At 50.5% G+C, this 26,668-nt stretch overlaps 1 protein-coding gene across 1 annotated transcript in view; it reads left to right on the top strand.

Annotated features, from left to right (window-relative positions):
• Window positions 1-26,668, top strand: part of HIVEP3 (HIVEP zinc finger 3) — a 165,807-nt gene that overhangs the window by 30,329 nt on the left and 108,810 nt on the right. The gene's annotated exons all lie outside the window — the stretch shown is intronic.

Genomic DNA, 26,668 nt, shown 5'->3' with positions numbered 1-26,668 from the left:
CGGCTCGGAGCGGGGCGGGTGCGCGCCCGCAGCGCGGCTCTGCCGCGGCTCCATCCCGTGCCAGCCGTGCCAGGGCACCGCGGGGCTGGGGCTGGCACAAGGGCACCGCCGCTGAGCTCACCGCAGTGGGGAACCCGGAGCTGGGTGTCGCCGGTTTTAATTTTTTATTTATTTTTAATTTTTATTCCCTCCTGGGAACAGCGTTGTTGGACACCCCGAGGGGGTCGTGGCTCTTTGAGCACCTCCGGGGGCTGCGCTGGCAGCGCCACAAGCTCGGGCTCTTAATTTTCCTCCTAATGAGGAGCCTGAGCGCTGGGTTGAACGCTGGGCTGAGCTGTCTGCCTGTCTGGGACGGATTTCCTCCTTATCACTCGCACAGGAAAGCGAGCGGGGAGCCGAGGGGTTGTTCTGGGGCCACACGTGATGCGACAGGAGCCGTGCCAGCGAAACCCCTGCGGAGCTCTGCCAAGCAGCAGCTTGGATGTCCCCAAGGCAGGGGCCGGACCTGCCGTCCCCAAGCTTGACCCGCGGGGAGTTTTTATCCCTTTTTAAGCGTTCCTTTATGAGCACCTGCTCACCAGCAGAAAAACGAGGCAGCTTTAAAAATGCATTAAGGCTGAGTAAATGAGCGCTAACGAGTTAAGCTCCTTAATTCTCCTCGATGGAAATTAATAACGCCTTTGATGCGCCCAGAGGTGCGATCGGTGCCTGCCGGGCTGAGACGCTCTATGCAAATGCGGGCATTGTTATTCCGGAAAAAGGCGTTGTGTGTGCGTGGTTTTGCTTCTCCCCCGGCTCGTTCCTGAGCTCGGAGGGTTTGGCACCTCCGGGCAGCTCCGGGCTGGCTCGGGGAAGCGGCCGGGGCAGCTGACACGGTGATTTATGGTGTGAGCAATACAATCCAAGCCCTGCTCCGCTGCCCGGGGATCACCTGCAGCTCCCAGGCTTTGAGTTTCCCCGGCGCTGAAGGATTGTTCCTGTCGGGGCACGGAGCCAGGTTTCACCTTGGCTGTCTGGCCGTCCTGCCGGTCCCTCTGTCCCGACTCCCGCCTCTCCCGGGTTATTTGGCGTCAGGGACCCTCCGGGAAGGTGGTTGTGTTTGTGGGGATTCGTGTTTTCCTCACAATCCCGGTGCTTTGGGGACTTTTCCTGTGGATTGTTGTGGGAAAATGTGCCCTCTGCCCTGCCCAGGGGCTGCCCCAGGTGTGGGAGAAGGGGCCAAAAGGTTTCTGTGCACCCTGAAATGCCCAGGGGCTGCGCAGTTTTGGGAGAGGAGAGCAGAACAGAAAGTTTCTGTGCCCCCTGAAACGCCCAGAGACTGCCCCAGGTGCGGGGGAGGAGAGCAGAAGGTTTGGCTGTCTGGCCGTCCTGCCGGTCCCTCTGTCCCATCTCCCACCTCTCCCGGGTTATTTGGCGCCAGGGACCCTCCAGGAAGGTGGTTGTGCTTGTGGGTTCTCGTGTTTTCCTCACAATCCCTGTGCTTGGGGGACTTTTCCTGTGGATTTTTGCAGGAAAATGTTCCCGGTGGCAGCAGAGCGCGTTTCCTCAGCCGGAGCAGGTGGGGTCGGTGGGATGCTGCGATTCTCACTCTCACCCGATTCTCGGGCGTCAAAAGGCTCCAAAATGTCACATTGTCCTCCTCATCTCCTTCTGCCGTGCCCTCCTTAGCTGCAGGCTGCTGGAAATAGGAAATTTCTTTCAATCCTTCAGGGGAGGGTGCAGAGACCCTAGGGAGGGACAGGGTTGGGCTGTTCTGAGCTGATTCCCGGGAATTCTGCCCCCAGGCTTTGCCCTGGGGCTGGGGAAGGTTTCTCTGCAGTCCTTGCTGAGGAAGGAAAACCCCAAATCTGCAGAGGGCCTGTGTGAACTGTGCATCAGAGAGAAAAAAAAACTTGCAGGAGTTACTGAGTGATTAATTAATGAGTGTGCTGGCAGCAAACTGCTGCAGCAGGGCTGGGGCTGTGTCCTCTGGGGCACAAGTGCTGTGCAGAAATCCTCTGAGGAGCCTGGGGGAGTTCCTGCAGCCCCAAGGAAGGGGGTTCACTCCCTGTGAGTGACCATTTTCATCCACATCCACCACGGGCACTTCTCCCGTGCCTGTGCTGGCCCTGCTCCATCCCAGCGGCGTTGTGCAGCTCCTTCCTGGCGCTTTGAGCTCTGAGGCACCCTCAGAAGGTTTCTGTGTCCCCTGAAATGCCCAGGGGCTGTCCAGGTGCGGGAGAGGGGGGCAGGAAGGTTTGGCTGTCTGGCCGTCCTGCCGGTCCCTCTGTCCCGACTCCCACCTCTCCCCGGTTATTTGGCGTCAGGGACACTCCAGGAAGGTGGTTTCGTGTTTTCCTCACAATCCCGGTGCTTCGGGGACTTTTCCGGTGGATTCTTGTGGGAAAATGTGCCCTCTGCCCTGCTCAGGGGCTGCCCCAGGTGCGGGAGAGGGGGACAGAACAGAAGGTTTCTGTGCCCCCTGAAATGCCCAGGTGAGGGAGAGGGGGGCAAAAGGTTTCTGTGCCCCTTTAGCTGCCCAGGGACTGCCCAGGTGCAGGAGAGGAGGGCATAAGGTTTCTGTGCCCCCTGAAATGCCCAGAGGCTGCCGAGGCGAGGGAAAGGGGAGCAGAACAGAAGGTTTTTGTGGCCCCTGAGCTGCCCAGGGGCTGCCCATTTTCAGGAGAGCTGGCAGAAGGTTTCTGTGCCCCTGCCCTGCCCAGAGGCTGCCCAGTTTCGGGACAGGCGGGCAGAGCAGACCCAGCACCGCTCGGCTTCTGCTGCCCGGGCTGGGAGGTGGAACGAAATCCCAAATGTTTGGAGTTCTCTCTTGGCAAACACGGCTCAGGAGAATGGCTCAGTGTTCGGGGCAGCGTGATCGGATGTGGGGAACCACTCCGGGGAGAGCCGCGGGTGAGTCCCGGCAGCGGCGCTCCCGAAAATAACATTTCTGCTGAAGCCAACAACAGAAGCGCTGTTGAGAAACCTCCCCCGGGTGCGGGGCCGGGGCAGCGCTGCCCTGGGAGCTTTCCCGGGCAGCCGTGGGGAGCAGGGCGCGCTGTCCTGCAGGGAAATCACCGCGGCCAGCCTGGCGCTGGGTGATGAGGGGCTCCGGGGAATCCCTGCGCGTCACTGGCACAGCCCCAGGGCCGTGTCCAGCTGCTCCTGCCTCAGCAAAGTTGATTTTCCTCCTCCTTCCTGCGGCCCCCCCGCTCCTGCTGCCTCCAGCTCTGCTGTCACAACTTTCTGGCCGCACGTGTTGAGCGCCGAAAGTGCCTCTAGAGCGCCTCAAAGCTTTGGGTTTCTTGGCAAGGGGAGGGTCAAATGGAGGGAAAAAGGAAAATTACCCTCCGGGAAGGAGAGCGATTTATTTCAAATATACATTCAGCGCCGTTCATTGTCCGTGCCTTTAGAAAGGCTGCTTGTTAGGGGGTTTTATGGCTCTGCTGGGATCTGCGGGGCTGCTTGGGATGCAGGGAAATGTTTATTCTGTTTTCCAGCCTGCCTGTTCCATTTTGCTGAGCTCTCCCTTCCCACCTCCGGCTCGTTAATGCGGGGCCGTTCCTCGCCTCGCTGAGACCACCTTGCAAGAGGACGAAGGTTCTTTGTGCTCCCGCTGTGCCCTGGCTGGAATTCCAGAAATTTTGGGCTTTCCCAGGGCACTCCACTGTGATCCCACTCCCTGCAATCGGGGCAGGAATCCCAAATAAAGGAGATTTTCATCCTGCCCGGCTCTAATTACGAGCCTGCTAAAGGTGAAGCTCCTAACGAGCATCAAAGGGCGCTTTGTGCGTCCGTGCCGAGGGGGTTCAGGCGCTCAGCAAACATTTAGGGAGAGTGGATGTGGCCATAAATCACCTTTGGGCTCCACGCTGCCTCATTTTCTCTGCAAAGCCCCGAGCCAAGCCCAGCCTCTCCTCCCTGCAGCGCTGATTTTTGTGCACTTCCCACTTTTTGGAGCTTTCAGAGGAGCTGAGCAGGGCCTGCAGGTGCAGCAGGTGAGGAATGAGCCCCGCAGAGCCGGGAGGGACGGGCACAACCATCCCCGGGTGTTTACAGAGGAAACCTGAGCAGCCTCTTCCCGCAGAGGAACAGGAACCAACCCATTCGAGACCTCGGTGGTATTTTTGTAACCAATTTTTATTTTTAATTGTTGTTGTTGTTTGTTTCCATTTGGATGGAAAAATTGCAGTTTGGGGATGCTTTCCTTCCTTCTGGGAAGTGCTTGGCAACTTTTGAGCCAGGATAAGTGAGGGGAAAGCATGAGATCAGGTTTTCCTACCTTCCCAAAATGGATTTGCTGTAAGCAAGGGCTGCTTGCTGCTCTCTGCCTTGAAGGCAGGAACCATCCCAGGAGTATTTTGGGCCCAAAATCAGAGCAGAGAGACTTCAGAATTGGGGAAAATCTCATTAAACCTTTCCTTGTGCTAATGAGGTTTTCAGCTTCAGCAGCTCCTCAGTCCCAAGATCCTAAATTGTCTTTCAGCCCATCCATCATTCCTGGACTTTGGAGGGTCACCTGCTTGTTGAAGTGTTATCAGCCTGTGGGGTTTCAGTTCCTTTGCGCTGGTTTTCCAGGAATCCCCCACATTTCAGGCAGAGTTCTGTCAGAGAACAGCAGGATCCATCTGAATTCAGAGCTGGCTTTTGGGGCTCTCCCAGATCCGATGCACCCCCACATTCAGGGCTTTGCTGAGCCTTCTCTTGGTGCTGCAGTTCAGAGGGGAAACCCCAGAGGAATCCCATAAAACTGAGCCTGGCCCTTTTCCCAGCAAGCTTGGGCTGGAGGGATTTCAGTGATTCCCTGGATCCAGGGAATGAACCCCAGCTTTTCCAGGGCTGAACCCCAACTTTGCCTTGCCTGGGCAAGGGTTCTTGTCTTGGTTTGGAAAGCCAGGTGTGTGCTGGGGAGGGCAGGAGCCTCCCCTGAAATGGAGAAAATGCAAACCCCCTCCCTCCCAATTGCTATAAATTTTAAATTAAGGGGCTCTCAGGTAAAAAATATGGGAGCAGGAAATAACAGTTCTTTAATAGGGAAGGAAGAAAACAAAAGGATAAAATAAACAATGCAGTGAACTAAACCAACAGTGCCAGAGTCAGAACCCAACCTGACACCCTGTGGGTCAGGCTGTTGGCAGCAGTGCCATTGGAATTGTGGCTCAGCCCTCCTGCAGTGTCAGGGCTGGTTCTGCTGGAGCAGGGATCCTGCAGAAAGGTGCAGTCTCTGCCTCTGAAGATCCAGGGGCAGAGGCAGCTGCTGTTCCTCTGGGCAATCCAGTGCAGAAGCCGTGCTGGTGTTGCAGAATCTCCAGATTCTATCTGGGTAGGAATGCTTGGCTCCTCCCTCTGGGCTCCCATCTCCCAATGGGATGCTGTAGTTCTTATCAGCCATGCAGGGACATTCAATAGCTGTTATCAGCAGTGTCCCCTCCCGAGGGAGGAGTGATTAGGAAGAGATAAGGCAAACTGCCCACTTGCCAAAAGATAACTGCCATACAGACGGTAATAGAAAACATCTTGCATTGCAATCTGGGACAGTTCTGAAGGGTCTGAGCCTTTTCTCCTGAAGGGTTCCCTCATCCAAAAGGCCCAGAGTCACACGAGCAGCAGCTCTGTGACTGTTTATTGTCATTTCCAGGGGAATTAGGATGAATTTCTGCCCCAGGTCTTGCAGGACTGGCCTCCTTCACCCACAGCTGTGGGATTTATTTACCTGGCAGCAAAAGCTGCATTTTGCTGAAGCACATCCATAAAATTATTGACAGATTTTGGGAATGAGCCTGGTGAGCCAGCTACGAGTTTCCTTGGTGTAAATTAACTTCTGCAAATAAAAGCAATTCTCTGCTTTTGGTGCTTTCAGATGCATTTTGCTGTTTAGGGTGAATTTTGCTCGTTTAGGATGCATTTTGCTGGTTTAGGATGCATTTTGCAGGTTTTGGGTGCATTTTGCAGGGTTAGAGTGGATTTTGCTCATTTAGGATGCATTTTGCAGGTTTTGGGATGCATTTTTGTCGTTTACGGTGAATTTTGCTGGTTTAGGGTGAATTTTGTTGGATTTGGAATGGGATCCACCTGCTGCAGGTGATGGAGTGGTTTTCACTTCAGCTGTGAGGGATTTGCAGTGGAAATTGGGAAACTCTGGGGGGTTTTAGGAGCTTTCAAGGGGTTCAGGAAGAACCCCCTGGGGCCTGGATTTGTGTCTGGTTCCTCCTGCCTCAAGCAATGGGAGATTCCAAGGGAAAAGGGTGGGATAGGAAGGGTGGGATAAGACTGGGATGCATTTTTTGGGATCCATTCCCTGCTGGATCCCAAGACATGCACAGAGTGACCCCAGGACAGAGCTGAGGCTTTGGCACTGCCAGGGATGTGCCTCAGAGCTTTCCATGAGGCATTGCTGACTCTTCAAATGCTGCCCACGGGCTTCCTGTGTTCCCTTTATTCAAGGTTTTTGGGGTTTGTTCCCTTTCTGGGGGACAAACAGAATAAATTTTTATATTTTATATATAAATATTAGTATATTTGCTGAATAAATTTATATATAATATATATTTGTATATTATATATACAAATATTTACTGAATATATTATATTATATTATATAATATTATATTATATTATATTAATATTTACTGAAGATATTTTTATATATTATATATTTGTATATTTACTGAGTAAATTAATATATATTATATTAATATATATTATATATAAATATCTGTGTATTTACTGAATAATTTATATATTATATATAAATATTTGTATATTTACTGTATAAATTTATAAATTTAAGTGATAGCATTATGAATTAAAGCTATGGGAAAAAATGGGGCTGAAATGAGTCAAGTAGAAATTTAAAATAAGAAATATTCCTAAAGTCCACGTGGATGGATTCCCATGGATATTTTTGGAAAGCCCTGGAATGGTACCACCACCTGTAAATCAGGAGCTGGGCTGGAAATTGGATTTGTCGCTTTTGTCCCAGGGCTGTAAATCCGATCAGCACTCCTGGCACCCTTCAGCCACACTGAGTTCAGAGATTCTTTAATTCTTTCTGCACAAATTACTCAGATTTGAGGCCTCTTGGCCTCATAGCTGCTGTGAGCTGGGAGAAGAGGCATGGAGGGGCAGGACAGGGATTTTGGGGGTGTTTTTGAGAAAATCTGCTGAATTTGGAGAGGCAGATGAAGTTTGGGTTTTGTTTGAGAGGAAGATGCCCTCGCCCTGGAGGTGGGGAGTGTTTGTCTGTGGAACAAAACGCTGCAGGGCAAGGTCAGCCTGGAACCAGGGGCAAAAATAGAGCTAGAGATGCCCCCAGCAAACGTGAGGCTGGAGGGAAAGAGGAGCTGGGTGCTTAATTACCTCCCACCATCTCGCCCGTGGTGCTGAGGTATTTCCTTCATGACTTTTCTCAGGCTAAAATTAACAAAACCTGAAGAGAAACCACTCTTCCACTGCTCTGTTTACGTGAGAAAATTGGCTGGGGCACAACAGAGTGACCACTGTAGCCTGGAATAAGTGTGTGCTTCTTCTGGTACTGAGGATCTCTGCTGGAAACCGTCCTGCAAGGATTCAAAAGGCTTTGGGGCCAATCTCCTCCTGTGGAAAAGTGCATGCCTCAGTTCCCACTTCTGTAAAATGGGGTTAAAAATATTCTCCCTGCCTCCCAGGGGTGTTGCCACACTCCCCCCACAGCAGTTTGCAAAAGACCACAGAGTTTTTTGGTTTTTTTTTTTTTTTTTTTTTTTCCCAGCAGGGTGAAAAACACTAAATAAAAATAAATGGCTGCTATTTTAAATGGTATTCCCAGTAAATGGTGGTGGAAGTGCTTCGGGCACAGGGAGTGACAGCAAATAACTGGGACCTGTCACAAAATCCCAAACTGGTTTAGCTGGGAAGGGAATTTCAAGATCCCAATGGGCAGGGACAGCTCCCACTGCTCCAGGGACACTTCCACTGTCCCAAACCTGGCCTTGGGCACTGCCAGGGCTCCAGGGGCAGCCACAGCTGCTCTGGGCACCCTGGCACAGCACAAACCTCTCTAACCAGCCCTTGCCAGCCTACAAACCCCCTGTGGCAAATGGCACTGGGGGCACCTGGAACCAGCCAGGCAATCATTCTTTCCTTTCCTTTCTCCATTTGCTGCAATGGGTTTTGGTGCTGGTTTCCATCCTTGGTTCAGGAATGTGAATGCCAGAGTGGTTTGGGTGGGAAGGGATCTTCAATGGCAGCTGATTGCAGCCCAGGGACACCTGCCACTGTGCCAGGTGCTGCCAGCCCCAATGCCCAGCCTGGCCTTGGGCACTGCCAGGGCTCCAGGGGCAGCCACAGCTGCTCTGGCAATTCCAGCCCAGCCCCTGCCCACCCTGCCAGGGAACAATTCCCAATTGCCAAGATCCCATCCAGCCCTGCCCTCTGGCACTGGCAGCCATTCCCTGCCTCCTGTCCCTCCATCCTTGTCCCCAGTCCCTCTGCAGCTCTCCTGGAGCCCCTTCAGGCCCTGCAAGGGCTCTGAGCTCTGCCTGGAGCCTTCTCCTCTCCAGGGCAGCACCCCCAGCTCTCCCAGCCTGGCTCACCCACCTTAATTAAAGATTCCCAGCTCTGTTCACCACTCAGGGATGGGCCATCTCAGAGGGCCCAAAAACCACCCCTAAAAGAGCTGAAAAGTCTAAAAGAGACCCAAAGATCATTGAAGATTTCCCCTGAGCCCCAGCTGGCTCCTCAGCCCTCAGACTCCTACAGCTCCCTGCCCTGCTCAGTGCCATTCTCAATGCAATCCTGCCCAATTCCAAACTTTTGGAAATTTTTCCTTTCCAAAGGCTCAGTGCCTGTGCAAAGCTGCTGTGGATGGAGCTGGGCTGGTTCAGGGGCAGAAGCAGCAGCAGGAGTGAGAGCAGATCCAAAACTGGAGAGGTTCTCCTCAGCCTATGGCAGGGCTGTGTCTGTGCTGGAGCAAAACCATGCAGGTTTCATTATTATTTATGTATGATACATTATTATTTATTAAGTATTATTATTTATTATGTATTTGTTTATTTACTGTGATTTATTTGATATTATTATTTATTCAATATTATTTAAATTAATTTAATTTTTATTATTTATTATCATGATGCAGGTTTTAGGATGCATTTGTTGGTTTAGAATGCCTTTTTAGGTCTTGAGATGTATTTTGCAAGTTTAGGATGCATTAGGCTGGTTCGGGATGCATTTGCAGGTTTAGGATGCATTTTGCTGGTTTAGGATGCATTTTGCAGGTTTTAGGATGAATTTTGCTGGTTTAGGGTGCACTTTGTTGATTTTAGGCTGTATTTTGCAGCTTTTAGGATACATTTTGCTGGTTTTGGATGCATTTTGCATGCTTCGTGTGTGTTTGAGTGGTTTGGAATGCATTTTGCAGGTTTGGAATGCATTTTGCAGGTCATGGGTTGAATTTTGCCCGTTTTAGGATGAATTTTGCTGGTTTAAGATGCTTTTTGCAGGTCTTGGGATGAGTTTTGCAGGTTCTGAGATGCATTTTGCAGCTTTTAGGACGTATTTTGGAGCTTTTGGAATGCCTTCTGCTAGTTTAGGATGCATTTTGCAGCTTTCAGGAGGCATTTTTCAGGTTTTATGATTCATTTTGCAGGATTTAGGGCTTCAGGGAAGTGAAGGGGCAGTGCCAGGTGAGGTGTTGGATCTGCTTTGGGATCCTGGATTGAATTCAGGGCTGTGGCCCCGCTCTGCTGCCTGTGGGGTTGGAGTGTGGCCCCAGCTGGCAGAAAAGGCTCTGAGCTCCTGTTGGCATCGACCTGAGCTGGGCACTGAGCACCAGCTGCAGCACAGGATGGCAGCTGCAGCTCTGCCCAGCACAGACTCCAAATCACTGAATTAATTTGGGGGTGGCTCAGACCTAGCACTTCCCCTTCCTGCTGCTGCCCCAGAGCTCAAATCAACTTTCCCAAGGCAGCAGAGACCACCTGAGGCTCAGGTGGGTAAAATGTCCTGATTTTATATATTATATATTCTATTATAATAATATATAATATATAATATATAATATATAATATATAATATATAATATATAATATATAATATATAATATATAATATATAATATATAATATATAATATATAATATATAATATATAATATATAATATATAATATATAATATGTAATATATAATATATAACATATAACATATAATATATAACATATAATATACAACATATAATATACAACATATAATATACAACATATATTGTATATATTATATAATGTACACACTATATTATATATATTATATAATACTATATATGATATATATCAGATATAATATAATATAATATAATACAATACAACATTATAATTTATTATATTATATATCATATTATAATATATATTATTAATATATATTGCATATAATATATATTATAAAATATATTATATAATATATACTCTGTGATTATAATATACTATACGCTATATACTATATTTTATATATTATATATTATGTATTATATATTATATATTATATATTATGTATTATATATTATATATTATATATTTATGATATATTATGTATTATGTGTTATATATTATATATTATATATTATATATTATATATTATATATTATATATTATATATTATATATTATATATTATATATTATATATTATATATTATGCATTATATATTATATATTATATGTATAAAATATTTTGAATATTTTATATTTTCCATGACCACGGCTCACTCCTCCATCCACCAGAGCAGAACTGACACCAGCAGTGCTGCTTTGGCTCAGTATCACCAAATGCTGCTCAGGGCTTGTTTTGTCCCCGTCCCCAGCTCTGGGACAGCCTCTCCTCCCCCTGGCTGTGCGAGAGAGGCAGAGCAGGGGATGTTTTCCATTTCTCTGTGTTATTTCTGGCTCGGCTGCCTGCTCTGTAATCGCTGTGGAAACTGTTATGCTTGGGGGTTCATCAAGGAAACGCTGCAAGCTCTTCTAGGAGAAATATCTGCAGCAAGTGCCTGCGATAGTGGTTTCATAAGGGCTGGATTTAATTGGGAACAGCGTTTCCAGGAGGGTTTTGCTGGCTCTGTTTCCCGTGGAGGCGAGGAACAGCTGAAGGGAAACAGCAGAGAAGGGAAACGGCTGGGAAAGGGGAGTTGGTGTTGAGACTCTGCTTTGGGGAAAAAAAGAAGTAAAATAAATCAACTTTTGTTTTGAAATGTGGGGAAAAAAAGTTGGAAGGGGCAGAGGGGGTTGTTGGAGTAATGGGAGAAATTGCGGATGGATGGGATTTGTGGTAGGGGGTTGGATCCATGAATGGAGAGCCTTCTCCAGGGGAAAAGAAATGGTGAATTTGGGGCTTTTTGGAATGAAAGTGGCCAGGGGAACTCTTGAATCCAGTTCTTGGGTGCTCTGCTCTGCAAGAGACAGGCTGGGAGAGCTGGGGGTGCGGCCCTGGAGAGGAGAAGGCTCCAGGAGAGCTCAGAGCCCTTGCAGGGCCTGAAGGGGCTCCAGGAGAGCTGCAGAGGGACTGGGGACAAGGATGGAGGGACAGGAGGCAGGGAATGGCTGCCAGTGCCAGAGGGCAGGGCTGGATGGGATCTTGGCAATTGGGAATTGTTCCCTGGCAGGGTGGGCAGGGGCTGGGCTGGAATTGCCAGAGCAGCTGTGGCTGCCCCTGGAGCCCTGGCAGTGCCCAAGGCCAGGCTGGGCATTGGGGCTGGCAGCACCTGGCACAGTGGCAGGTGTCCCTGGGCTGCAATCAGCTGCCATTGAAGATCCCTTCCCACCCAAACCACTCTGGCATTCACATTCCTCAATCAAGGATGGAAACCAGCACCAAAACCCATTGCAGCCAATGGAGAAAGGAAAGGAAGGAATGATTTCCTGGATGGTTGGGGGGTTGGATCCATGAATGAGAGTCCCTCGATGGTCCCACAGCTGAGCCATGGCCACGGTGGCTCTGGTGGAGTGGCCTGAGGTGGCTTCCCATGGCTGAGGCTGATTTGGGGTGCCGTGGTTCTGAATCCCAAGGGCTCAGTGCCTGTGCAAAGCTTCTGTGGATGGAGCTGGGCTGGCTCAGGGACAGGAGCAGCAGCAGTGGTGAGAGCGGAGCTGCTAAACTGGAGAGGTTCTCCTCACCCCAAGGCAGGGCTGGGGCTGTGCTGGAGCAAAACCCTGCAGGGTCAGGTTTAGAATGCATTTTGCAGGTTTTGGGATGCATTTTGCTGGTATAGGGTTTGTTTTCCATGTTTTGGGATGCGTTTTCTGATTTGGGATGAATTTATCAGGTTTTAGGATGAATTTTGCTGGTTTTGGGATGCATTTTCCTAGTTTAGGGTGCATTTTGCAGGTTTCGGGATGTATTTTGCTGGATTTGGGATGCATTTTACTGGTTTAGTCGGCATTTTGTAGGTTCTGGGATTAATTTTGCTGGTTTAGGATGCATTTTCCTGATTTGGGATGAATTTTGCTGGTTTTGGGATGCATTTTGCAGGTTTAGGATTAATTTTGCTGGTTTAGGGTGCATTTCACAGCTTTTAAGAGGCATTTTGCAAGTTTTTAGGATGCATTTTGCAGGTTCTGGGATGCATTTTTCAGGTTTGGGATGCATTTTTCAGGTTTGAGGGCTGTAAGAAAGCGCAGGGGCAGTGCAAGGTGAGATGTTGGCTGCTTTGCAGTGTCCCGGGCTGGAGCTGCTTTGGGATCCTGGATTGAATTCAGGGCTGTGGCCCCGCTCTGCTGCCTGTGGGGTTGGAGTGTGGCCCCAGCTGGCAGAAAAGGCTCTGAGCTCCTGTTGGCATTGACCTGAGCTGGGCACTGAGTACCAGCTGTGAGGTGCCACCAAAACGTGAGCCCTGAAATTCAATGTTTTGTTAGACAGGTGTAGGGAGAGAAATTTGTGAATTAAACCAGCAGGAATGGCCCAATCCTGTTCCTTGGGGCCGGAAATGAGATGCACCTATCTGTGTCGGTATTCCTCACTGAAACTGTGGAATTTCTGCATTATGGGGTCAAAAACTGCTCAGAAATTGGAGAAGGTTCCCCAGAGAGCACCAAACCCATCTTGTAGGCACAGCACAAAGCAGAGAGGTCCCACCTGAGCCTGTGGGTTTGTACTCATCATTAACCCTCACTGAGCTGCGGCCTGGGCTGCTCCATTGCACCAGGAATGGAAAATAAACCCCAAAGTTGTGCTCTGGTTGTCCTTCCTGCACTGAGGGGGTCATTCCTGCTGATCTGCCCCAGCCCTGAGGCTGTACGGGGCCACTGCTGCTGCTGGGAGCTGTGGATCACTGGATCCCATTGGTTCTGCTCATACATGGGCTGTGGATCACTGGATTCTGTCGGTTGTCCTACTCCCAGATGAGCTGTGGATCACTGGATCCCATTGGTTCCACGCTCACAGAGGGGTTGTGGATCACTGGATCACATCAGTTCTGCTCATACATGGGCTGTGGATCACTGGATTCTGTCGGTTGTCCTGCTCCCAGATGAGCTGTGGATCACTGGATCCCATCCTCCTCATGGGGAGCTCTGGATCACTGGATCCCATTGGTTCCACGCTCACAGAGGGGTTGTGGATCACTGGATCACATCAGTTCTGCTCATACATGGGCTGTGGATCACTGGATTCTGTCGGTTGTCCTGCTCCCAGATGAGCTGTGGATCACTGGATCCCATCCTGCTCATGGGGAGCTCTGGATCACTGGATCCCATTGGTTCCATGCTCACAGAGGGGTTGTGGATCACTGGATCACATCGGTTCTGCTCATACATGGGCTGTGGATCACTGGATCCTGTCGGTTGTCCTGCTCCCAGATGAGCTGTGGATCACTGGATCCCATTGGTTCTGCTCGTACATGGGTTGTGGATCACTAGATCCCATCGGTTCTCCTGCTCCCAGAGTGGTTGGGAGCTGTGGATCACTGGATCCTATGGGTTCCCTGCTCACTGAGGGGTTGAGAGCTGTGGATCACTGGATCCCATCGGTTCTGTTCACAGATGATCTGTGGATGACTGGATCCCAAGGGTTTCCCAGCTCTCAGATGAGCTGTGGATCACTGGATCCCATTGGTTCTCCTGCTCCCAGAGGGGTTGTAGATCACTAGATCCCATCCTGCTCACAGGTTGTGGATCACTGGATCCCATCAGTTCCCAGCTCCCAGATGAGTTGTGGATCACTGGATCCCATGGGTTTCCCAGAGGAGCTGTGGATCACTGGATCCCATCCTGCTCCCAGATGAGTTGTGAATCACTGGATCCAACTGGTTCTCCTGCACACTGAGGGGTTGTGTGGATCACTGGATCCCATCCTGCTCCCAGCTCCCAGATGAGCTGTGGATCACTGGATCCCATCCTGCTCACAGGGAGCTGTGGATCACTGGATCCCATCAGTTCCCAGCTCCCAGATAAGCTGTGGATCACCAGATCCCATTGGTTCTCCTGCTCCCAGATGAACTGTGGATGACTGGACCCCATTGGTTCTCCTGCTCACAGAGGGGTTGTGGATCATTGGATCCCATCAGTTCCCAGATCCCAGATGAGTTGGGAGGTTGCTCCAGAGCTCTGCAATATGGGATAAGCTTTAATTCACGTTCATTGTTGTTCAGCACTGATTGAGAATCAGCCCCCACATCCCTGGCTGGAAATCCCACAAACCCTGTGGTCCCAGCTCTGGGGCTCACCCTGGCAGGCACAGGGGGAAAGGGTCACCCCAAGAGGGTTTGGAGCCTTTCCTGGGGTGATTTATTTGTGGCACTTCAGAGAGCTCTTTGTCACCAAGAGGCTGAATGGGAAGCAGGAAAGGCGGCTTTGTCTGTGCTGTACAGATTTGATGGTTTGCATTTCAATAATTACCTTCATAATTTAATTTTAATAATTACCTTTAATAATTACCTTCATAAGTGACTCTGAGTCACCTCTCACTTTATTTGGGGCTCTCTGGGGGCTCTCAGTTTGTTTAACACTGCTCAGGCTGTGCCAGCTCTCCGGGGGTGGTTGGTGGCCGTGGAGGGATGTGGCACCCAGGGCACTGATGGCCATGGAGGGATGTGGCACCCAGGGCACTGATGGCCATTAAGGGATGTGGCACCCAGGGCACTGATGGCCATTAAGGGATGTGGCACCCAGGGCATTGTGACCAGCGAGGGATGTGGCACCCAGGACATTGATGGTCCTTGAGTGCTGTGACACCCAGGGCATTGATGGCCATTAAGGGCTGTGGCACCCAGGGCATTAATGGCCACTGAGGTAGGTGGCACCCAGGGCATTGTGACCAGCGAGGGATGTGGCACCCAGGGCATTGATGGCCACTCGGGGACGTGGCACCCAGGACATTGACGTCCCTTGAGGGAGGGATGTGGCACCCAGGCCATTGTGCCCACTGAGGGAGGTGGCACCCCGGTCATTGATTGCCACGTGACACCCGGACCACTGATGGCCATTAAAGGGCTGTGGCACCCAGGGCACCGATGGCCACTGAGGGATGTGGCACCCAGGTGACTGATGGCTCTTGAGGGATGTGGCACCCAGGGCATTGATGGCCGCTGGGATGTGGCACCCAGGAGGTTGATGCCCCTTGAGGGCTGTGGCACCCAGGTAGTTTGTGGCCTTTGAGGGATGTGGCACCCAGAGCATTGATAGCTATGGAGGGATGTGGCACCCAGAGCACTGATGGCCACTGAGGGAGGTGGCACCAAGGGCATTGATGGCTATTCAGGGCTGTGGCACCCAGGTGGTTTCTGACTATTAAGGGCTGTGGCACCCAGGTCATTGGTGGCTATTAAGGGATGCGGCACCCAGGGCACTGATGTTCCTTGAGGGCTGTGACACCCAGAGCAGGATTCCCCCCTTGTCCCCTGGAGCAGAGTCTGCCCCGCTGGCCCGGAGAGCCACGGCCTCATTGCCCCCATGTGATGAGCTCAGCACTGAATTATTTATCCAGCCTTTCATTCTGCATCCCTCCCTCCTGTCTCTGCCTGCTCCAGGAGCTGCTCGGGGGTGAAGCCTCCTGGGACACCCCGGAGAGGGTTTGGAGCTCTGCTGGGGCTGTGCCTGCCTTAACCCCTGAGGTGCCAGACACCTCCTCTGTCCCGGCTCCTCCTGCTCTCCTCAGCTTTCAGCCCACATTGCTGCTCTCCCCAGAGCTCTGAGGATGCTGTGAATCCCTCCTGGCTCTCATTTTCCTCCAGCTGTGGCCAGGGGTGTGTTGGATTCTTCTCCTCAGCATCTCGGCTCATTTGTAGCCTGTCTCAGACATCTTTTATGGAAAATCTTTTCTTTAGGATTTTTCCTCCTGAGAAGCTGGAGGCCTCAGGGACAAAATGTAAACATTGATTATCTGCTGCTGTGGGATGCAACAGGTGCATCTGTGATTGGTCTCATGTGGTTGTTTCTAATTAATGGCCAATCACAGTCAGCTGGCTCGGGCTCTCTGTCTGAGACACAAACCTTTGTTATCATTCTTTGCTATTCTATCCTTAGCCAGCCTTCTGATGAAACCTTTTCTTCTATTCTTTTAGTATAGTTTTAATGTAATATATATCATAAAATAATAAATCAGCCTTCTGAAACATGGAGTCAGATCCTCATCTCTTCCCTCAAGACCCCTGTGAACATGGTCACAGTAGTCCAGCAGGAAAACTCTGCTTTCCTTGGGCCTTCTGCTCCAGGGCCTTCCCTAAAAGCAGAACCTGAGGGCATTTGTTCTTGTTTTTCAGTTTTTCTTCCATTTTTTTTATTTTTTTTAAGGATTAAGGGTGGTCTGGCAGCAGGGCACTGACATTTAGGATAATCTGGTGTGATCCAGCATTAGTTTTTTGTGGATGTGGCTGTTTCCTTCCCTGCCTGTGTGGTTTGGCTCATGGGTTCAGGATTGCTGTGACCCAGAAGGAGAACACCTCGCAGATATTTGTGGGATTTTCTTCTTCCCTTGCAGCCAGGGGCACTTAGGGGAGCTCTGATCACTTCCAGAACCTCTGGGATGGGTGGAATTTGTGTGCAAGCCCCAGAGCTGCCGAGTCTCCCACACTCATGATTGTTTTTACACTTGGTTTTATAGAAAAAAAACAAAAAAACAAAAAAACAAAAAAAAAGGTGCAGGACAGGGGAAAAGATGATTCTGTGCTCCTGTCCAGCCTCCAGCTGGAGCTCCGCAGGATCTGGGCAGGGTGGAGGGCTCAGAGCAGCTCTGGGGACTCTGCTCCAGCCCTGCAGGCACCAGGGCCTGTCCCTGCAGCACCCTGCGGCTTCCCAGTGCCAAACTGGGAGCAGGAAGGGTCATTCAGCACTGTAGGGCAAAATCTCACAAAATCATCTCACAAAGATTCTCCAGTGGGTGTCCCAACCCACCAGATCCTCCTGCTTGACTGGTATTGCACCTAAAGGGTCTCTGCCAGGGGAAATGAAATGGTGAATTTGGGGCTTTTTGGAGTGAAAGTGGCCAGGGGAACTCTTGAGTCCAGTTCTTGGGTGCTCTGCTCTGCAGGGGACAGGCCAGGAGAGCTGGAGGGAAGGCTCCAGGCAGAGCTCAGAGCCCTTGCAGGGCCTGAAGGGGCTCCAGGAGAGCTGCAGAGGGACTGGGGACAAGGATGGAGGGACAGGAGGCAGGGAATGGCTGCCAGTGCCAGAGGGCAGGGCTGGATGGGATCTTGGCAATTGGGAATTGTTCCCTGGCAGGGTGGGCAGGGGCTGGGCTGGAATTGCCAGAGCAGCTGTGGCTGCCCCTGGAGCCCTGGCAGTGCCCAAGGCCAGGCTGGACATTGGGGCTGGCAGCACCTGGCACAGTGGCAGGTGTCCCTGGGCTGCAATCAGCTGCCATTGAAGATCCCTTCCCACCCAAACCACTCTGGCATTCACATTCCTGAACCAAGGATGGAAACCAGCACCAAAACCCATTGCAGCAAATGGAGAAAGGAAAGGAAAGAATGATTGCCTGGCTGGTTCCAGGTGCCCCCAGTGCCATTTGCCACAGGGGGTTTGTAGCCTGGCAAGGCCTGGTTAGAGAGGTTTGGGCTGTGCCAGGGTGCCCAGAGCAGCTGTGGCTGCCCCTGGAGCCCTGGCAGTGCCCAAGGCCAGGCTGGGCTGGCACAGTGGGAGGTGTCCCTGCCATGGATTGGGGTGACTTTAGGCTCCCTTCATACCAAACCATTCTGGAATTTATGATTTGTGATTATAAATTCTGATATTCTGTGATACATTAGGACTCCAAGCAGAACCCCAGAGCCCCCCAGGTGCAGGGAATGACCCCAGAGCCCCCTCACTGCCCCATCCCACCCCAGCCCTCACCCCATATTTCCCCCCCTCCCTCCCACCCCAACCCCTCTCTGGATGCTCCTGCCCAGCCCGGCCCGGGAGGAGCTGCTGGCAATGAAATGTTAATTAAATGTTCATTAAATGCGGGGCCGTAATTGGCTACTCCGGCCCCGGGACCCCGAGGCTCAGCCGGGTTTGCTCTGCAGCCCCGGCTGCCGGAGCCTCCTGAATATTTCATGGCTCTGCTTTGTTGCCATCCTTCCTGTGAGTCATTTTTCCAGCAGAACCCCGGGCTGGCCGCGTTATTTGACCCCCCTTTTTTAAATTTAACCGCTTTTTTAAAAAAAAATTAACCCTTTATTTCATTTAACCCCCTTTTTATTTAGCCCATTTTAAATTATTTAGGCCGCTTGTTAAATTTAATCCCTTTTTTACTTAACACCTTTTTAAATTTAACTCCTTTTTTATTTAGCCCCCCTTTTTAAAATTATTCCCCTTTTGTATTTAACTCCTTTTAAAATTTAACCCCTTTTTAACTCAATATATTTTTTAATTTAAGCCATTTTTTATTTAACTCCTTTTTAAATTTAACTCTTTTTAAAATTTAATTCCTTTTTTATTTAATCTCCTTTTTTAATTTAACCCATGTTTATTTAACCCCATTTTTTATTTAACCTCTTTTTTGTTACTTAACTCCTTTTTCATTTAACCCCTCTTTATTTAACCCCCCTTTTTTATTTAGCCCATTTTTAAATTTAACCCCCTTTTTAACCCTCTTTTTCAATTTTAACTCCTTTTTTTAACTTCCTTTTTTTTTTTAATTTAACCCCTTTTATTAATTTAACTCCTTTTTAAAATTTAACCCCTTTTTTATTTAACCCTTTTTTTTTTAATTTAGTTTTTTAATTTAAGCCCTCTGGAGGGCTCCAGGGAGAGCTGGGAATCTGCTGTAGGAAGGGGATTTTGCCCTGGCTTGGTGCTGCTCCTGTGCTCAGCCTGCCTGGGGGAAAGGTGGCAACACATCCCTAAATCCCCTGGGGCATCCCTAAATCCCCTGGAGTATCCCCAAATCCTCTGGAGAATCCCCAAGTCCCTTGGAGGCATCCACAAAACACCTGGAGGCATCCACAAATCCCCTGGAAATACCCCAAAAACCCCTGGAGGCATCCCCCAAACCCCTGGAGCATCTCCAAATCCCCTGGGGCATTCCTAAATTCTGTGGAGCCTCCCTAAATCCCCTGGAGCATCCCCAAAATTTCTGGACATACCCCCAAAACCACTGGAAATACCCCCCAAAACCCTGAAGCTTCCCCCCAAACCCCTGAAGGCATCCTCAGAACTCCTGGAGAATCCCCAAATCCTCTGGAGTATCCCTAAATCTCTTGGGGCATCCCTAAATCCCCTGGTAATGCTCCCAAAACCCCTGGAGCATCTCCAAATCCCCTGGAGGCATCCCCAAGTCCCTTGGAAGCATTCCCAAAACACCTAGAGGTACCCCCAAAACCCCTGGAGCATCTCTAAATCCCCTGAAGAATCCCCAAACACTTGGAGGCATCCCCAGAACTCCTGGAGAACTCTCAAATTCCCTGGAGCATCCCCTAAATCCTCTGGAGAATCCCTAAAACCCCTGGGGTATCCCCAGAATTCCTGGTCCATCCCCAAAACCTCTGGAGCATCCCTAAATCCTCATGAGCATGCCCAAATCCCCTGGAGCATTCCCAAATGCCCTGGAGCATCCCTAAATCCCCTGGGGCATCCCTAAATCCCCTGGAGCATCCCTAAATCCCTGTAGCATCCCCAAAATCCCTGGAACATCCCCAAATTCCCTGGAGCATCTCCCAAACCCCTGATTCGTTCTCAAATCCCCGTGATTCATCCCCAAATCCCCCAGATTCCCATGCTGAGGGGTTGGAAGCTCTAGCACAGGGTGAATTTTTCAGGCTGTTGTTTTCCCCCCATGGCTGAGCCACCCCAGAGTTCAAAAGTGAGGGAATTCCGTGGAATTCTGCATCCTGGACAGGAGGGTTTGGGGCTGGCAGCGTGGGGATGGGTGTGCAGCCCCCAAGGGTGGGATCAGCCCCTGTGGAGGGATCTCCTGGGGGTCCCTCCACTCTTCCTGGGGTTCATTCCACATTTCCTGGGGTTCATTCCACATTTCCTGGGGTTAATTCCACTTTTCCTGGTGCTCACTCCACTTTTCCTGGTGTTAATTCTACTTTTCTTGGTGTTCCCTCCGCTTTTCCTGGTGTTCTCTCCACCTTTCCTGGGGTTCATTCCACTTTTCCCGGCATTAATTCCACTTTTTCTGTTGTTCCCTCCACTTTTCCTGGTGCTCACTCCACTCTTCTTGGTGCTAATTCCACTTTTCTTGCTGTTCCCTCCATTTTTTCCTGGTGTTCACTTTTTCTGGTGTTAACTTCACTTTTCCTGGTGTTCATCCCACTTTTCCTGGTGTTAATTTCACAGTTCCTGGTGCTCACTCCACATTTCCTGGTGTTCATCACACTTTTCCTGGTTTTAATTCCACTTTTTCTTGTGTTTCCAGTGTTTATTCCACTTTTCTTGGTGTTCCCTCCACTTTTCCTGGTGTTCACTTTTCTTGGTGTTCACTTTTCCTGGTGCTCACTCCACTTTTTGTGCTGCTCTTTCCACTTTCCCTGGTGTTCCTCCCACTTTTCCTGGTGTTTATTCTGCTTTTTCTGGTGTTAATTCCACTTTTTCTGTTGTTCCCTCCACTTTTTGTGGTGTTCTTTCCACTTTTCCTGGTGTTCATCCCACTTTTTCCAGTGTTCACTTTCCCTGGTGCTCCCTCCACATTTCCTAGTGTTCACTCCACATTTCCTGGTGCTCACTCCACATTTCCTGGTATCCACTTTTCTGTTGTTAATTCCACTTTTCCTGGTGTTCCCTCCACTTTTTCTGGTGTTCCCTCCAGTTTTCCTGGTGTTCCCTCCACTTTTTGTGGTGTTCATTCCACTTTTCTCCATCCCACCAAGCAATTCTGCAATTCTGCCTTTTTTCTGCAAATCTCTTTGCACCCTGAAGGTTCTGTCCCCACTGAAACCTCTCCAGTGGCTTTCCAGAATTATGTCTTGACTTTTCCCCAAGTTTTCCTTTCAGACAATGCCCCAGGGATGTTTTTGGGCCATTCCTTGTGCTCTCACCCTGCTCCACCCCCTGGGCACAGCTCTGTGCTGTTTCTCTGCCTCTCAACCCCGCTCCTGCTCAACCTCACAGCTCTGAGGGCAAAAATACACCCAGGTTTCATTTCAAAAACTGCAGTGGAAACTTTCTATGGAAAGAGGCCACCCCAAAAAGCCCCTGCAAGAACCAAGCCCGGCAGAACAACTTCCTCTGGCTGCTTTGTTTTCCGTTTGCATCAGTCCTGGCCTCCCTGGGGCTCTGCACTTGTGGTTCTTTGGTGTCACCCAGCACAAGTGCAGCAAAACCTCGGTGCATGCAGGAGATTTTGATGTTTTTTTTGCTTTTTGAATCTTTCTGATAAGGGAAAAAAAAAAACTAAACAAAAAATAACTCAGCTGAGCTTTGAACAGAGGGAGAAGTGGCAGGAGTGGTGGTAAAAATTAGAATTGGTCAGGGAGATGCTCCAGATGAGGATGGAGAAAGAGAGGAAAAGAGAAAAGGGGGAAAGGATAAAAGTGGAAAAGGAGAAAGGGAGAAAAGGAGAAAAGGAAAAAAAGGGGAAAGGGAGAAAAGGAGAAAAGAAAAAGACAAAAAGAGAGAAGGAGAAAGGGAGAAAAGGAGAAAAAGAGGAAGGGAATAAAGGAGAAAAAGAGGAAAGGAGAAAAGGAGAAAAAGAGGAAAGGAGAAAAGGAGAGAAGGAAGAAAAGAGAAAAGGAGAAAAGGAGTGAAGGAGTGGTGGGAGAGAAATGGCCAAAACATGGGAGCTGCTCCACCAGGGAGAGGGGGATGCTGAGGGATTCAGCCATGGGGGCAGAGCTGCTGCTGCCAGGCTGGGAGAGCTCAGCTGGGAATGGCTTTTTCACAGAGCCATGGGATGGCTGGGATAGAAGGGACCTGAAATCCACCCAGTGCCACCCCTGCCATGGCCAGGACACCTGCCACTGTGCCAGGTGCTGCCAGCCCCAATGCCCAGCCTGGCCTTGGGCACTGCCAGGGCTCCAGGGGCAGCCACAGCTGCTCTGGCAATTCCAGCCCAGCCCCTGCCCACCCTGCCAGGGAACAATTCCCAATTGCCAAGATCCCATCCAGCCCTGCCCTCTGGCACTGGCAGCCATTCCCTGCCTCCTGTCCCTCCATCCTTGTCCCCAGTCCCTCTGCAGCTCTCCTGGAGCCCCTTCAGGCCCTGCAGGGGCTCTGAGCTCTGCCTGGAGCCTTCTCCTCTCCAGGGCAGCACCCCCAGCTCTCCCAGCCTGGCTCCAGCCCTGACTCCTTGCAGCAGTTCCACACCTTCCCTGTGTTTATCCAGCTTGTAAAGTATTAAAACCCACAAAGGTCCCAATTTGTCCCCGGTGTGACAGCACAGAGCGGTGCAGATGTCCCCTGTCTCTGTGCCCCTGGTGGCACCTGGGCCCTTCCTGGCTGTGAGTTTCCACTTTTCCTGGTGCTCATCACACATTTTGGGACCTGCAGAGTGAAATTTCTCATTTTTCACCCCTTGGGGAAGATGAAGCAAAGAATTTTTTTCCTTAATGAGTGGTTGGGGCACAGCTTTGAGCATCTGATTTCCTGCTGGCCTCGGTGCCATTTTCTGCTCACAGATGGAGCTAATGGCCAATGTTCTGCAAAGACATTTAGGGTTTTTATTTTTTCTTTCCCCTTTTCTCTCTGGCTGATTGCATCCTCAAGAGCTGCTGGTTCAATCTCAGTTCACAGCCTCTCTCCACTTCCTTTAGAGCAGCAGAGAACTTCTCCTCTGCACAAGTGCCAAAGCCTCAAAGCCCTTCCCTGTGCCTGCGACTCCCCTTGCTGCTCTGAGCCATTTCTAAAGGCAGAGCTCAGCCTGAACAACCCAAAATAAACATTATATTAGAATATAATACATTAAATAAATATTTTTGGGTAAAATAAACCCAAGGAGGAGCAGGAATGGGCCAAAGGAGGAATTTCTCTCTTGGTTTTGGTGCTCTCTTGGTGTGGATGTGGGGAAATGAATGAGCTTGGAGCTGCTGCTCTGAGGAGCCACATCACAGAATCCCAGAATTGTTTGGGGTTTTTAATGGAAGGGACTTTAAAACAGAAGATGCCACAGGCACTGAGCAGCTCGAGTGAGGATTTATTTCAAGGGTCTTGTGTTGGATTCTGCTCTCAAAACTTGGGACCATCCTGAGAAGCCGCAGCCAGGCTCCTGCTGCTCAGCTCCAGCTTAACTGGGAGCCATCAGCCCCTCCTGGACTTGGAACAAAGAATTTTAGGTTAAAAGGGGAAAAAAAATAACAAAAAAGGAGCAGTGCAGGCACTGGAGATGAAGCAGCTTTAGAACATCTTTTATCAGGGCAGCTTCCACCTCCAGGCTGGAGTTAGAAATTCATTTCCCAGCCACAGATACAAACTCCCAAAAATTCCTCTCACCCTCCCCGAGCCAGGGCAGGGTGGCAGCTCCTGGGAGCTCCTCCAGCCCTTCTGGGGCTGCTGGCACTGCCAGAGCCAATGTCCAGCCTGGCCTGCAACTGGGGAAAGGGGGATGAGGAGCCCCTGAAAGGGGGGTCAGGACACCCCTGGAGTTGCCAATTCCATGGATCCCTGCAGAGCTGGGAGCTGCTGCTCTGAGGAGCCACAGCACAGAATCACAGAATTGTTTGGGGTTTTAAAGGAAGGGACTTTGAAACTCGTCTTGTTCCATGGCAGGGACACCTCCCCTGGTGGCTCTGGTGGCTCCAGTGTCCAGCCTGGCCTGGGACAGCCCCAGAGATGCAGGGGCAGCCACAGCTGCTGCTGTGCCCTGCAGGGAGCTGACAGTTGGGGTTGCACGCTACCCTTCAGCCCAGCTTTGACACAGAGAGCACCTTGTGCTCTCCTTCCCTCACAGAACCTGCCTGGAACCTCAGCATTGCCCTGGCACTGAGGGACCTGGGGAGGATTGGCAGCCCGACAGGGCCAGAGGTGGAGATTTGGAGGAGAATCCAAAGCAATTCCATTTCCCAGGGCTCAGCTCTGTGACTGTGTTCACAAGGGTTTTTGGATGAGGGAAGAGATGAGGATTTGACTCGATGTTTCAGAAGGCTTGATTTATTATTTTATGATATATATTACATTAAAACTATACTAAAAGAATAGAAGAAAGGATTTCATCAGAAGACTAGCTAAGAATAGAATAGGAAGGAATGAAAACAAAGGTTTGTGGCTCAGCTCTCTGTCCGAGCCAGCTGACTGTGATTGGCCATTAATTACAAACAACCAACATGGGCCAATCCCAGATGCACCTGTTGCATTCCACAGCTACAGATAATCAATGTTTACATTTTGTTCCTGAGGCCTGTCAGCTTCTCAGGAGGAAAAATCCTGAGGAGAGGATTTTCCATAAAAGATGTCTGCGACACAGCCCTGATCCAGGGCAGCAAGAACTGCTGGGATGGATTTTCCCTTCTCCTCCCTGCAGCACCTTCAGCTCCAGGGAAGAGCTCAGCTCTGCCCTGGGCTGGGTCCGTCCATGGACATTGGGCTCCCTGGAACCTCAGAAAGGGTTCTGGCTTGTCCCAGATTGCAAGGCAAGATGGATTCTATTTGCCATCTGTTAGAGCTGGGGCAGTTATCCTCTGTTCAGTGGGCAGTTTTCCTTATCTCTTCTACACCCACTCCTCCCTCGGGAGGGGACACCTGCTGATAACAGCTATGGAATTTCCCTGCATGGCTGATAAGAACTACAGCATCCCATTGGGAGATGGGAGCCCAGAGGGAGGAGCCAAGCATTCCTACCCGGATAGAATCTCCGGGCTCCCTGGAACCTTGGGAAGGTTTCTGGCTTCAGGAAATGCCAGCAGGATCTGGGTCAAGTGGGAGCTTTGCCACCCTTTATCCAGGGCAGGGTATCCTGGGATCTCTCTCCTCTTCCCCTCCTTGCCTGGAGCCACCCCCATGGCTCTCCTGGAGCTGGGGTGGCTGAGTGTGTCCCACCCCAGGCTCAGCCCCTGCATTCCCACATCTCCAGCCCAACACCTCCTGGTTCAACCCCCAAACCTACCAAGCTTTCATTCCCTGCCTCCTCTCGCTTCAGGGCTTTCCCTTCCTCTGGGGCTGCAAGGAGGCTTTGGGGTTTCTGAGCTGCTGAGAGCCCTGGCAAGGAGCCCACAGGGGGAAATAACTGAGCAGGAAATTCTCACCCTGCACTGGGCCAGGTTTGGGCTGTCCTCACCCTGCCAGCCACGCTGCCTCCCACTCACCCTGGGTGTTTGAACCCTGCAGAGCTTTGGGGTGTTCCTGGGGAGCCCTGCTCCCCTCAGAGCACAGCCCCAGGCTTCTCCATGGCCCCTCCAGCCCGGGAATGGGGAAACCAACAAGAATGCCAGGCTTGGGAAGGGGGATGGAAATAAAGGACCAAGAGAGAATCCCTCGGAGGAGAGGTTGGGACTGGGCCTTCTGCTCCTCCTTTCTTGGGGGATAAAAGCTTCCAAAGCCATTTGGGGGTGAAATCTCTCTCTCATTTGGGGCTGTAAGCAACTCTGTAAAGCACAGCCTGGAGCTGGGGCAGCAGCTCAGGATCTCCATCTCCCAGCACTGCTGCATCCCAAACACCCTCCCAGCACGAGAGGAGGCCATATAAACAAGCAGCTCAAGCCATCCAGGCTCCTGATTCAGAGCTAAAACCAGGCCCAGCTAAGCTGAAATCCTTGAGAGGTGACAGCACTGAGGAGCTGAATGTCTGCAGTGGCCGTTCACCCACTGAGATGGGGAAAAAAACCCCAAACCTCCCCAATTTCTGTGTGATTTCCCCTGCTGACAGGAAGGAACTGCAAAGGGCCATTGCTGCTGAGCTTAATTGCATCCAGTGCTCCTGAGGGTGAGGGGAAAGAGCTCTTCATGAGCCAAAATGAAAAAAAGTGAATGTATTCTGATGCAGCAAGAGCAGCATCCTCAAAGCTTTGCTCCCCACACCACCAAGTGTGAAATCAGAGATTTATTTTTTTTTCTCAGTAATGCTTTTTGCTCATTTCTGGCTCGGCCTCTTGTGCTCTGAGCAATGAATCAGGATGAATTAACATCAGGGGCAAGATTAGGATCAGGCCTAAGCAGAACTTTGCTGTCATCTTCCAGGGAATTAAACCAAGGCCTTGTCATGACCACCAGGCTGGGACCAGTCCCAACTTCTCCTCCTGGGAGCCCTCCCTTGGTTTTTATTTCCATGCCCCCTTCCCAAGCCCAGCATTCCCATTGGTTTCCCCATTCCCAGGCTGGAGGGGCCATGGAGAAGCCTGGAGCTGTGCTCTGAGGGGAATTAATGCATCTTCCAGGGAATTAAACCA

This window comes from Ammospiza nelsoni, chromosome 25 (assembly GCF_027579445.1).
Source record: "Ammospiza nelsoni isolate bAmmNel1 chromosome 25, bAmmNel1.pri, whole genome shotgun sequence".
Classification (NCBI taxonomy): Eukaryota; Metazoa; Chordata; class Aves; order Passeriformes; family Passerellidae; genus Ammospiza; species Ammospiza nelsoni.
This window is presented reverse-complemented; position numbering and strand designations above follow the sequence as displayed.